Source organism: Sitophilus oryzae, unplaced genomic scaffold, assembly GCF_002938485.1.
Source record: "Sitophilus oryzae breed Bouriz unplaced genomic scaffold, Soryzae_2.0 scaffold_1440_pilon_pilon, whole genome shotgun sequence".
Taxonomy (NCBI): Eukaryota; Metazoa; Arthropoda; class Insecta; order Coleoptera; family Curculionidae; genus Sitophilus; species Sitophilus oryzae.
Genome location: NW_022146105.1, coordinates 4744336 through 4757229, shown reverse-complemented (window position 1 = coordinate 4757229; position 12894 = coordinate 4744336). Strand labels below are relative to the sequence as shown.

Below are 12894 nucleotides of genomic sequence, written 5' to 3'. Positions count from 1 at the left end.
AGGCTTAGATATCTTGAGTTTGTGCGGAAATTCATTTTTGGACCCTCGTTTTGAGCTAATTTTGCTTTTTTTTGCTCATATTCTAAGGCCTAGAGAAATAATAATCACGGCCAGAAAATTATGAAAATTGCAGCATTTGTAGAAAATTTTATGTAGATTCAGAATATAAACCCTTATAGGCTAGAATATATTGGTTTTGTGAGAAAATTAATTTTTTGAGCCCTTGTTTTGAGCTAATTTTGCTTTTTTACACATATGTATTTTAAGGCCTTAGAATAATAATATACATAGCCATAAAATTATGAAAATTTCAGTATTTGTAGAAAATGTTATGTAGATTAGGAATATATGAACCTTTAAAGGCTTAGATATCTTGGCTTTGTGAGGAGATTCATTTTTTAGACCCTTACTTTGAGCTAATTTTGCTTTTTTTAATCATAGCCATAAAATTATGAAAATTTCAGCATTTATAGAAAATTTTACGTAGATTCAGAATATATGAACCTTTAAAGGCTTAGATACCTTGAGTTTGTAAGGAAATTCATTTTTTGGACCCTCGTTTTGATCTAATTTTGCTTTTTTTACACATATTCTAAGGCCTTAGAAAAATAATAATCATAGCCATAAAGTTATGAAAATTTCAGCATTTATAGAAAATTTTATGTAGATTCAGAATATATGACCCTTTAAAGGCTTAGATATGTTGGTTTTGTGAGAAAATTATTTTTTTTTGGATCTTTGTTTGACTGGACTTGATTATAAAATATAGGAAATTTTGTATACTCTGAAATAAAAGAAAACCGTAGTCAGAAAATTAAAAATTCCAGTATTTGTTAGAAATTTAATGTCAATAAACAACAAAAAAAATGAAATTAAATTTATGCATAGTAAGGAATATCCGGGAAAAAAGAAAACTGACTAAAAGAATTCTGGAAAATCAGTTAACGAGAAATCTAATAATCCTTTTTAATATTACTGAAGTGAAAATCTGGCGGAATCTAGAAGCATTTTGTAATAAGCTTCCGCTCAAAAATGTAAGTACGCTTGCCATACCATTCAAATCGGAATGCGGGCTATTGAGAGCAATAACGCTCTTGGAAAACGGGTAATTTGAATTTTTGCTACTTCGGAAGCAGCCGATACTTGAGCCTCAGCACAACAACGTGTGGTTGTGACTCAAAACAGTATTTAATCGTTCCAGACAACGCAGCTCAATTATGCCAAATATATGAAATAACTGTCTCTAAATAAAGTCTATATACGAATACTAAATGTAGAAAAAAAATAAAATAAATGTATATTTAATATGGCTTAACATAAGATGGCTATTTCTTTTTTTCAATAGTTCCTCTCTAAGTACGCATCTTTCGATAGCGTAGATTTCTGCCTGTAGGATGATAGGGTAGGTTGTTGGGTTTTCGAAGCATCAGTTACCACGTTATGGTATGATCTTGTAACTGCTGAGCAAACGTTCTCTTTCAGTAGGTATTCTTTTATTACAGTTGAGGGTTGGAACCTTTGGTGTTACACAGCAAAATAAAACACTAAATCACCACGATACACCAAAACACTTTTACTTTTATACCGTTTCGCTAACCATGTTAGCATCATCAGCAGATGATTATAAACTCAGTTTATTATCATCTGCTGATGATGCTAACATGCTTATTATCATCTGCTGATGATGCTAACATGGTTAGCGAAACGCGCGTCCAGTGTAAAAGTAAAAGTGTTTTGGTGTATTGTGGTGATTTAGTGTTTTATTTTGCTTTTTTTTGAGGTATTCTTTTCGTAGCTCAAAACTACAGAGAGATGTATCTCAAAAGTTATACATTCTTGGTATGTCATTCACTGTGAGTTAGTAGCAGTCTTTTTTACAGGGGTAGGTATAAAACAGTCTTCTGTGCGGTTAGGGAAAAAACATCAGCTCGAAAGGTATTTAGTGTCAATCACGATTCGCCGTACATATTCGGACATTCCACTTGTGCAAGTAAGTTGTACAAAAAAATTGGGGGCGTATAAGCCATTTAAAGCGATCGGCTAATAGCAGAAAAGTGTGAGCGGCGAACTATGAAAGAGCGGCATCCTGTATTTAACAAGGCCCAAAACCATATGGGCTTCGATGTGAAGCTCAGTAGCGTACCACGTACCATAACAAAATAAATTAGTAATATAATAAAAGCCTACTTTCAAAAAAAATCGTCAATTCTCAGTACTATATACTTATGAAAAAAATCTTCGAAGTTTTTGAAGCTTTTGATAGAGACAGACTTGCAAGGTTTCGAAAAATTCAGCATTTCTAAGATTAAAAGTCCTTCTAACTAGTTAACTAGGAGATTTTTTTTTATAACAATGCTCTTGGTGTCAAAAAGAGACTCTTAATATTTAAACCAAGACATCTAAACCTATATAGAATAGCCCAGAAACAACCTATTAGGTACATAATGATTTAGCAATTGATCCGCGATGGGCAGTAAGCTTGAGAGCTACTTGAACTTGACTTATTAATTCAGATAGTATTTTAATTACTTTACCACTTAATTATTGGAATTTCAGAGATTCTTGAATAATAGATCATACACTTATAAATAGATAGTTTTGTATTTTTATATTATATTTTTGACTGGCATTAGCTTAAAAAGCTTAAAAACGTTTAAAATTAATTTACTATTCGGCTTCTGGAGTACTAGAGATAATAATATTTTTCAGTTACTTAAATAATAGAGTAAATGAACTTATCTTTAATAAAATATTACTTTATAATCAAAGAACCATTTTATCACTATATGAGATCACTGAGCGCGCAGAGATGGAGAACTAACCTCTATAAAACCGTCTCAGATACTGGCTTTTGTTAAAGCCCGGAGACTCTATGATGAATTATAACTCAAGAAAGGGGAACACAATAGTCGCGATACTAAACCCCCTTTTTTGAAGAATTTATTTCCAAAAAAATATGACTAAATTAATGAGCGACGCTGAGAAATTTGCATCCGGTGGATTTTTGAATGAAGATTCAAAAACCAGAAGTATTTTCGATAAAAAAATCTGGCACGCCCATGTGTGATGCTACTACAGAAGATCTATCGTAACTACGATGTAATCTGCTTAAGGATATTAGCAAAGTAGTTGTTGTGTGTGTCTATTCGAGGGGAAGGGAAAGGAACTGCTTAATCTGGCTGTTGCAAAACGAACGGTCGCATTGTGTGCGAGGGGCACATCACTACGTTCGTAATATTTGCGGACCGCATGTTGCGGTTTTGTTGTGTCCAGTTGCATCAAAATTTTTCGGTCAGATTCATTCATATTCGTCTCTGTGCGGTAGCCAGACCTGCCCTTTGATATGTGCCGACACGGACAAGCCTTACGTGCTCATTAAAAAATGGTTACAAACTTTCAGGAAAATATTCTTTTTATGAACTAAAAATTGTAGCCGGTAGATGAAAAAAATAAAAATGAAAAGACGAAAAATTGGCCATTTTAGCGATTTTTTATAGATTTCCAAAATGCTCAGAAAGATAGATAAGATATAAAATTATAAAAATTAATTCAGCATTTGTAGAAAATGTTTTTGAACTATATTTGATGACTGTTAAGACTACGTAGACTCGTAAGACTACAATGGCCTATATTTTCTTATTCTACGCTTTTTAATTAGTAAATAACTGCAGTTGTAACAAAATGGGTGACATCACGGCTGACCAATTTTAGGGTATTTTTTACACATTTTGAAAGGCCTTAGAAAAATAGTAATCATAGCCGTAGAATTATGAAAATTTCGGAATTTGTAGGAAATTTTATGTAGATTCAGAATATATACACCTTTAAAGGCTTAGACATCTTGTGTGAAAATTAATTTTTTGGGCCCTGGTTTTGAGCTATTTTTGATGATTATTAAAACGTCTACTACATCCATTAGTGTTTTCGTAAGACTACAATGGCCTATATTTTCTTATTCTACCCCATTTAATTAGTAAATAACAACAGTTTTAACAAAATCGGCGACATGCCAGAAATCGTCAATCTGCACGACTGACCAATTTTTGGCTATTTTTTACACATTTTCAAAGGCCTTAGAAGAATAGTAATTATATTATAGCCATAAAATTATAAAAATTTAAGAAATTGTGGAAAATTTTATGATTCAGAATATATACAGTTTTAACAAAATCGGTGACAATAATAACAATAATCGCCAATTCTCACAACTGTATGTATGAAAAAATGCAGAAAAATTGCCCATATTTAGCGAATTTTTGTAGGTTTTCAAAATGCTCAGGAAGGTAATAAACATAGTGATAAAATTAAGTAAAAATTTTAAGATTTATATAAAACTTTAAATACTGTGTTTGGTTACACGTTAATATTCTCCCTGTGCGCGATATGAAATTTAATTTTCCGCGAGCTGTAAGCTTTTTCTCCACCCTCTTTAAGCTGCAAAGGTTGAAGAGTTCAATTCAGTGAAGTAATTGGCCCATTATTAGCATAGGAGATCGATTGCAAAGCGATTACATCCTATCATATCGTTCACACGTACGCGGATATTCATAATTCAGCTCCTCGAAGTTCAGTCTGATAAGAGGCGTTCCGTCGTGACCGAGATAGGGCAGGCTTCCTGCAGTTTATCTCCGATTTTCGACCATACTTTTCCATTATCTTGCACATCTTACGTAAAAAATTAAAATATTACGTTTTTCGAAATTACCCAAGGCTCAATTTTTTCGTATTCTCTCTCGGTGCACTTATCTATTAAACAAGGATAATCCAATTCTAACGTTATTTGTATCGTGTGAAGTACAAATCTTAGTAATGCTCAATAATTGAGACACTTTTATTTATAATAAAAATTTTCTAGGAAAAAACATTAACAAAAAATTCTTTTAAAATTGTTTATCTGGAATTCGTATGAGGCCCAATCTCTTTTAACTTTTTTTGAACTTAGCAAATTAAAAAAAAACATCCTTATCGTATGGAGAAATAACCCCTTACATTAACTTAATTATTTGGCACGTCCGGGCCTATCGGATTTGGAGATCTCAAGAGTATGACGCCTTTGCCAACAGACAGATCTGATTGTCAGCTTTACAAATTTCCCTATAGGCATTCGGTAAATTAATGTACAGGATGAATCGACGATAGAGTAAAGTTCAGTATCTTCTTTATTTTGGGTAGATTCAGCTATTCTTTACACATTTTCGAATGCCTTCTAAAGACAGTAATCATAGTCATAAAATTATGAAAATTTTTGATTTATTTTCAAGTTTTTTTACACATTTTCAAAAGTGTTACAAGGAGTAATCATAGCCATAAAATTATAAAAGTTTCAGCATTTGTAGGAAAATTTACGTAGATTTAGAATATATACACCTTTAAAGGCTTATATATCTTGGTATTGTGTGAAAATTCATTTTTTGGGTACACCTTTGAAGACTTAGGTACCTTAGCTTTATGAGAAACTTTTGATGAGAAAAACATTTTTTGGACCCTTGCTTTTCAGATATTTTTAATGAAGGTTAAAACGTCCTCTATATCTATTACTGTTCTCCTAAGACTATAATGGCCTGTATTTTCTTATTTTACAACTTTTAATTAATAAACAACAGCAGTTTTAACAAAATCGATGACCCATATAAACTGTGAAAAAAGTCGAAAAAATGTCCATTTTTGGGTATCTTTTAGACAACATCAAAGGCCTTAGAAAAATAGTAATAATAGTCATAAAATTATAAAAATTGCAGCATTTGTAGGAAATTTTATGTAGATTCATGGTATATTCATCATTAAAGGATCAGATATCTTGGTTTTGTGAGGAAATTAATTATTTATAGACCCTTGTTTTCCGCTATTTTTAGTGGTGGTTAAAACGTCTCTTATATCCATTACTGTTCTCGTAAGACTATAACGGCCTAGATTTTCTTATTCTACGCCTTTAGTTAAATAACAGCAGTTTTTACAAAATCGGCGACATGACAAAAATCGCCAATTTTCACAACAAATATTTTTTTTGTGAAAATAAGTATGTATCTAGCAAGAAATAACTATTATGAGCTGCCACTGTCCTGCTGAAAAATCTTGTTCAATTAAGGTCTATAAATGATCTGTTTATTCTCGAAATATTCTTTTTCCTATACATACGAGCCCCTTTAAAAAAGTGTAAATATTTAAGGATGCCCCGGCAAATGTTTGATATCATTTTTTGGTTCATTTCACAAACGGCAAAAGACGTAACAATGGGCAAAAGCAAACAGTCGGGTTGTTAGGTTACTTAGCCCGTTTATGATCTAACCCAGAGGTGAAACGATTTCAATGGAACAGACCGAAGATGTGCATGGCCTATTGGGCAGACATCCGTTTTACAACCAGCGGTACTATTCATCGCAGTTTTCGGCACCCATTCATCTTCGAGTATCCTCAACATTCGCAAGAATGAAAAGTGCAAACAATCGGTAATTTCCAATAGAAGATCGGCAATACCAAAAAGAATACGAATAAATTGTGAAAACCACGTATAACAACGAAAAAAAAAATATACATTCACCGGCACGAAAAAAGGGCACCTTAAAATGTTTAATATATTTTGTTCTAGTGGGCCGATTTTCATGATTTTCATATCTTGAAAAAATCGAAAATTTCTCTTGAATCTATTTTCATTCAACCAAGTGCAAGTTACAGATGAACAAATATAGGAAGAGACTTGGGGATAGCACCGGTCGCGTGTTATTTTATATTTCTCACGTCTCTACTTACTTGTTACTTGTTACTCTACGCTATACTTGTTAAGTTGTACTTGGTTTTAAGATAAGAAAAATACGCTAGGAAGTACTTCATTCACGAAACATGGCCATTTTTCCAATAGCTAAATACTCTTTTGATGAAAAATAATAACGACATGCAACGACGATGACGAAGGACGGTATACATATACAATCAGTCGGCATGGCATGGCAGTTCGTACGTCGCATTTCATAGGTCGCACATCATAGTACGCACGGGTTTTGTTGCTTGGTATTTTGCATAAATTGCTTTTTAAACGCAAATCGTATAACAAATTAATGATCGTTATTAACATGCATTTGTCATTTTTTATGGACAAATTTTAGGATATATGGATTGTTTAAAGGAGTTTCTGAAAAAATGGAAATTAGAGCATTTATTTGCTATATTTGAAGGTAAGAGACATTTACCTAATGCACCTGTTTAGATAATGCATGTATATAGATAGAATAAGAATATAGGTATCGATTTTTTTATGCAAATACTTACAAAAATTTTAGAATTTCAAGTCGTCGTATTAAAAAAATCAAAATGTGACCAAAGTTTATAATTTTAATAATTTATTTGCTTTACTTTGATTAATCGTGATGTAACATTTTTTTGTAATTTGTAGAGTGATGAACCACCCCAAAAAATACCAAGAAGTGAAGATGCAGAAATAACTACTATCGAGGAAAATAATATCACCATTACTTACTACAGACCAGGAAAACCTAAATTTATCAGAAAATAATATACCTCGTAATATGCCTGTATATGATGTATAGACTTCTCTTAGATCAAAATAAATTTTAGTTGGGTCAATAGTATTCGCTACTGGTTTAAGAAAAGTGCCTCTTTAATCAAGAAATGTCCCTTTTCAATCAAGAATTTTTGCATGAATCAAAGAGACTATTGTTCTTGTAGCAAGAACTCTGCATATTAATTTTGGGTCAAGAGTGAAATACTTTGGACAGATAGATTCTTCTATTCTCTAAAGCAATTTTTTAAAGCTTATGAAAAGATAGTTAATGCTTTGGGCAAAGAAACGTCGTTCTTGGCCCTATTGAAAAGCGCCAATCTTTTGGGTCAAAGTCATATTCATTTCGACTGAGAGATCCTTTTTTTCAGTGTTTCTAAATCAAAATTGAAACTTTCCATCTGTCAATTATAACAAATTGTGAAAAACAAATTGTGGTAAAAGTTTGAAACACCCATATGTAAACAACACAAGAAGGAATTTAGGAATAATTTGTCATCTAATGTAAAATGGGATAATCGTATAATAACATACCTGGTTAAATCTCGTTCTGGGACTCAATCCTGAAGGCTAGTGTTCCCAAGATCTTCGTTCCAGAGCTGCATCAGTCGTAGTATCTTCTCCTATGGACTAAACATGAAAAACGAATTTAAAAACAATTATTAATAAACACAGATAGTCAATTAATGTAGTTCGAATACTGAGATCATATTAATTGGTCCTCTTACAAATATTTAAATAGTTTTTATTTTTTAAAGAGATAAGGGAACTATATCGACAATATTAGTATGTGTATTCTTTGAAAATTTGTTACATCTTTAAAAAGTATATAAAATGTCAATATTCCATGGGTATATTGATAAATGAGGTCAAAATTATAAGAAAATGCATTTTCTCCGAAAACCTGAAGATATAGGTAAAAAATGGAATAATACAATTTGATAGACAATTAAATTGTGCACCTGATTCACGTATATACATATACAGGGTATATTTAAATTAAAGCCGTTATTGCCGTTTAAAGGTAATAACTATTTAAAATAAATTTTTAGATACTCTCTACAGGGTCCGGCAATAGTGCGTCGGGCATCTGTAGCCTCTAGAATAACGGGTCTATTAAAAAACTTGGGAAGTTTGTTTCAGTGTAAACCTAAAGTATGTACAAGGATGTATTTCAGGAAAATATTTTAACTTCTATAGGGTGGCTCAAAAAAGTGTGAGTGGATCGGGATGATTTTTTTTAAATGGAACACCCTGTATATTATTGCAATTTTGGCTTCTTTTTAGATATCTTTACATAATCCTAAGATATGAATAAATATATTTCGATAGTTTCAGTCTCAGTCTCATCTTATCAATTTATAATGAGGTTCTCGAATAAAAAAATCGGTTCGAAATAAAGTGTCTGTAGTTGACAAGGGAGGGAATATTGATTTCTTCGTACGGCCGAGCTGCCAAAATCAAAGCTTATTAAAAGGCTATTTAAGTGTTGATGAGAAAATGGTTTGAATCGCAGAGATAATCCTAGAATGGAGTGACAATCGTGTCGTGTGCAGGCGGCTTATGAATGGCAAAGGTGTCGATGCGAATATCAAGGGGGAGATGAGCAATTAATGAACTTCCTTCACCCTTTCCGGTCCTGTTCTGTTGATCGTCCTTATAAGCATTTAATCGATTAGAGGGTCCTAATTTATTATTTCCTGTCGCGCCCAGGAATGAAGTGAGTTTATTTAATATATCAAAATCAATTAAAAACAATTCTATAATCTTCCTTTATTTTTATTTAATTTTTACGATACCTACTAAGATATACCATGAGAAATCTTGTTAATGTGAATACTTGTCAAATTGACCGACATTTAAAGTTCCTGTTTTCGAAAAATAGTAAATGATTAGTTACATCTAGTACCTACCACAGTAGTAAGACTACCCTATAATGAGTTACCCTACATTAGTTTTATCAAAATCGCTGACTATACGAATACTAAAATGTGAAAAATTATAATTAATAATTTTTAAATTATAATTTTTTTGATACTTTTCAAAGTTCTTAGAAAAATAGTAAACTTGTGTTTAAATGTTTGTGAAAATTTCAGCGTTTGTAGGAAATTTTATGTAGATTCAGAATATGTCCACCTTTAAAGGTTTAGATTTTTGGTTTTGTAGGAAAATTAATTTCTTGAACCCTTGTTTTCGGATATTCTTGATCATGGTTATAACGTCCATTACATCCATTACTGTTCTCGTAGGACTACAATGGCCTATATTTTGCTATTCTACCCCTTTTAGTTAGTAAATAACAGCAGTTTTAACAAAATCGGTGACATGGTAGTGGAATTTTCACGATTATATAGTGCAGTATGAAAAAAGTAAAAAAATTGCCCAAATTTTTGGCTATTTTTTACACATTTTCAAAGGCCTTAGAAAAATGCCAATCATAACCATAAAATTATGAAAATTTCAGAATTTGTAGGAAATTTTATGTAGATTCAGAAAACATACACCTTGAAAGGTTTAGTTATCTTCATTTTGTGAGAAAATCAATTTTTTGGACCCTTGTTTTCAGCTATTTTTGATGATTGTTAAAACGTTTCCTACATCCCTTACTGTTCTCGTAAGGGTACAATGGCCTATATTTTCTTATTGTACGCCTTTTAATTAGCAAATAAGAGCAGTTTTAAAAAAATCGTTGACATGACCAAAATTGTCAATTTTCACGGCTGATCAATTTTAGGGTATTCTTTACACATTTTCAAAGGCCTTAGAAAAATATTAATCATAGCCATAAAATTATGAAAATTTTAGAATTTGTAGGAAATTTTAAGTAAATTTAGAATATATACACCTTGAAAGACTTAGTTATCTTCATTTTGTGAGAAAATCAATTTTTTGGACCCTTGTTTTCAGCTATTTTTGATGATTGTTAAAATGTTTCCTACATCCCTTACTATTCTCGTAAGGCTACAATAGCCTACCTTTTCTTATTGTACGCCTTTTAAATAGCCAATAACAGCAGTTTTAAGAAAATCGGTGACATGACGAAAATTGCCAATATTCATGACTACTGGAAAAAGTCGAAAAATGCCCAATTTTTGCTATTTTTACTACACAAAACCAAAGGCCTTAGGAATATAGTAATCATAGCCATAAAATTCAAGCATTTGTAGGAAAATTTCAGCATTTGTAGGAAATTTTAAGTACGTTTAGAATATATACACCTTCAAAGGCTTAGATATGGTGGTTTTGGGAGAAAATTATTTTTTTGGGCCCTTGTTTTGAACTATTTTTGATGACGCTTAAAAAACGTGTACTACCTCTATTACTATTCTCGCAAGACTACAATTGCCTATACTGTCTTATTCTACGCCTTTTAATTAGCAAATAACAGCTTTTTTAATAAAATCGGTGACAGGACAAAAACCGCCAAAAAATACCAATTTTTGGCTATTTTTTACACATTTTCATTCAGCCTTCGAAAGACAGTAAAGCCATAAACTTCACAGCCATAAAATTATAAAAATTTAAAAAAACAAACCATTTAAAAATACCATCAACAATAGCATAAATAATTTCGTATTTTCGTATAATAATTTCTTTTTTATAACCATATACAATACGTAACGCGATCCAAGTTTTTTTTATTGTCCCCCCTGTGTAGAGGGTTAAAATTACTGTGAGCAAAATACAAATAACTGGGGATTTGTGCTGCACGTAGCAAATGTTGGCGCGGCGGCAACATAGATCCTTGTTACGCAGTTCGTGAACTGTAAAAACATTGTCGAGAGGTGCTGGATTGGAAATACAATGCCCTTATCCTGATATTAAACTGTGATCCTGAAGCACGTCCTGGGACCTCGCAGGTGCGATCTTACACCTTTGTAGAGTCGAGGATAGGGAGGGGGGACTTATATACGGGATGGTGATTCATTCGGGCTCGTTAACTAAGTTTATAACTTGTGTATTGCAATATATTTGGGAACTGATTTATTAAAACGTCAGTACATCCTCAATTATCATTATTTGTAACCTTTATAAATTTTTAAATAAAAATACTTAGGAGTTACTTGCACCTTCATTAGTCAAGAAGACACATAAAGAAATTTTTGATAAAATTATACCGGGTGCGTCTCAAAAGTGGCTCACCAACATTACTTTTTTATTTTTTTCTGATAAAAAAATCAAGAATTGGTATGTCAGTATATGACATAAATTAGGATTGATTGACGTATTAAGTTGTTTTTGGTTCCTTCTTGTTTCACCGGAAATGACTACAACTTTTGATTTTTAAATGGCACCCTTGGTTTTACTTTTTTCGATAGAAAATGAACACTCTAAATAGAAGGACATCATATAATCAACTTTTGACATTTTTGCTTAAAAACAGTATTTTAAATTTCAATCTATAGAGTGCCATGGCTGTGTTAAAAACTCTAATTTTGCCTTGGAAAAATAGATTTGATCCTTTAATGTTTTTGGTGTCGGTTAAAAGATGCACAAATCGTATTTTTTATCATATCTCATTTTTTTCAAATGGAACAAGGGTGCCTCAATACCTCAATAAAGGGTGTACCAATAATTTGGTGCCACACACTTGGTATTTCGAGTCAAATTACCGTTATGAACCGCATGTTAGAATTTCAAATAACCATACGCGAAAATGTCAAAAGTTGACATAATGATATGTCATTCTATTCAGAGTATCATTTTCTATCGAATAAATTAGAAATACACCGAGAGTGCCATTTAAAAATCAAAACTTGTAGTCATTTCCGGTGAAACAGGAAGTGACCAAAAACAATCAATCCTAATTTATGTCATATACTAACATACCAGTTCACCAGCTCTTTAAGATTTTTTTTTGAGAAAAGTAGATTAAAATCTTTACTTTTTTAATTAAATTATGATTTTGATGTTATTAATCTGCGTTAAAACAGTAACAAGGTTCATCACCCTTGTTGCTGAGGAACAATAAATGAGAATAGGTCGTTATAATTTTACCAATATTTTTTTTGTTAAAAGTATTTATATTTTCATATATTTCGGAAAATTCGATCGATATGATGCTCAGATCAAGCACATGAACGTTTGAGTAATCTGCAATCATTTTTGTGTGATGAAATTCTTCCAGATCTTCTAGACCGCTTGATATTTGACCAAAATCTGTAAATCTATTCACATGAGGAGCAAGGAATGTCAAGCTACCCCTGATTTTTTTGGAAGGACTTTGGATCCTTGTCCTTAATGTTACTGTCAGGGTGAATCTTAAATAAGTGCAACTATTGTTAGGGCTGGTAAATCTCGATAAAAGAAATATATTTTCTCTTTACTTTTTTTCAATTAAGTTCAAAATAACCCAGATATTTTATTTGAATTTTTTTTTT

At 31.8% G+C, this 12894-nt stretch overlaps 1 long non-coding RNA gene across 1 annotated transcript in view; it reads right to left on the bottom strand.

Annotated features, from left to right (window-relative positions):
- The window catches only part of LOC115876883, a 152815-nt gene that overhangs the window by 103898 nt on the left and 36023 nt on the right, over positions 1 to 12894 (bottom strand). The window contains exon 3 of the long non-coding RNA XR_004049215.1: positions 8048 to 8143. This is a non-coding gene — a long non-coding RNA (uncharacterized LOC115876883). The remainder of the gene's footprint in view (positions 1 to 8047; positions 8144 to 12894) is intronic.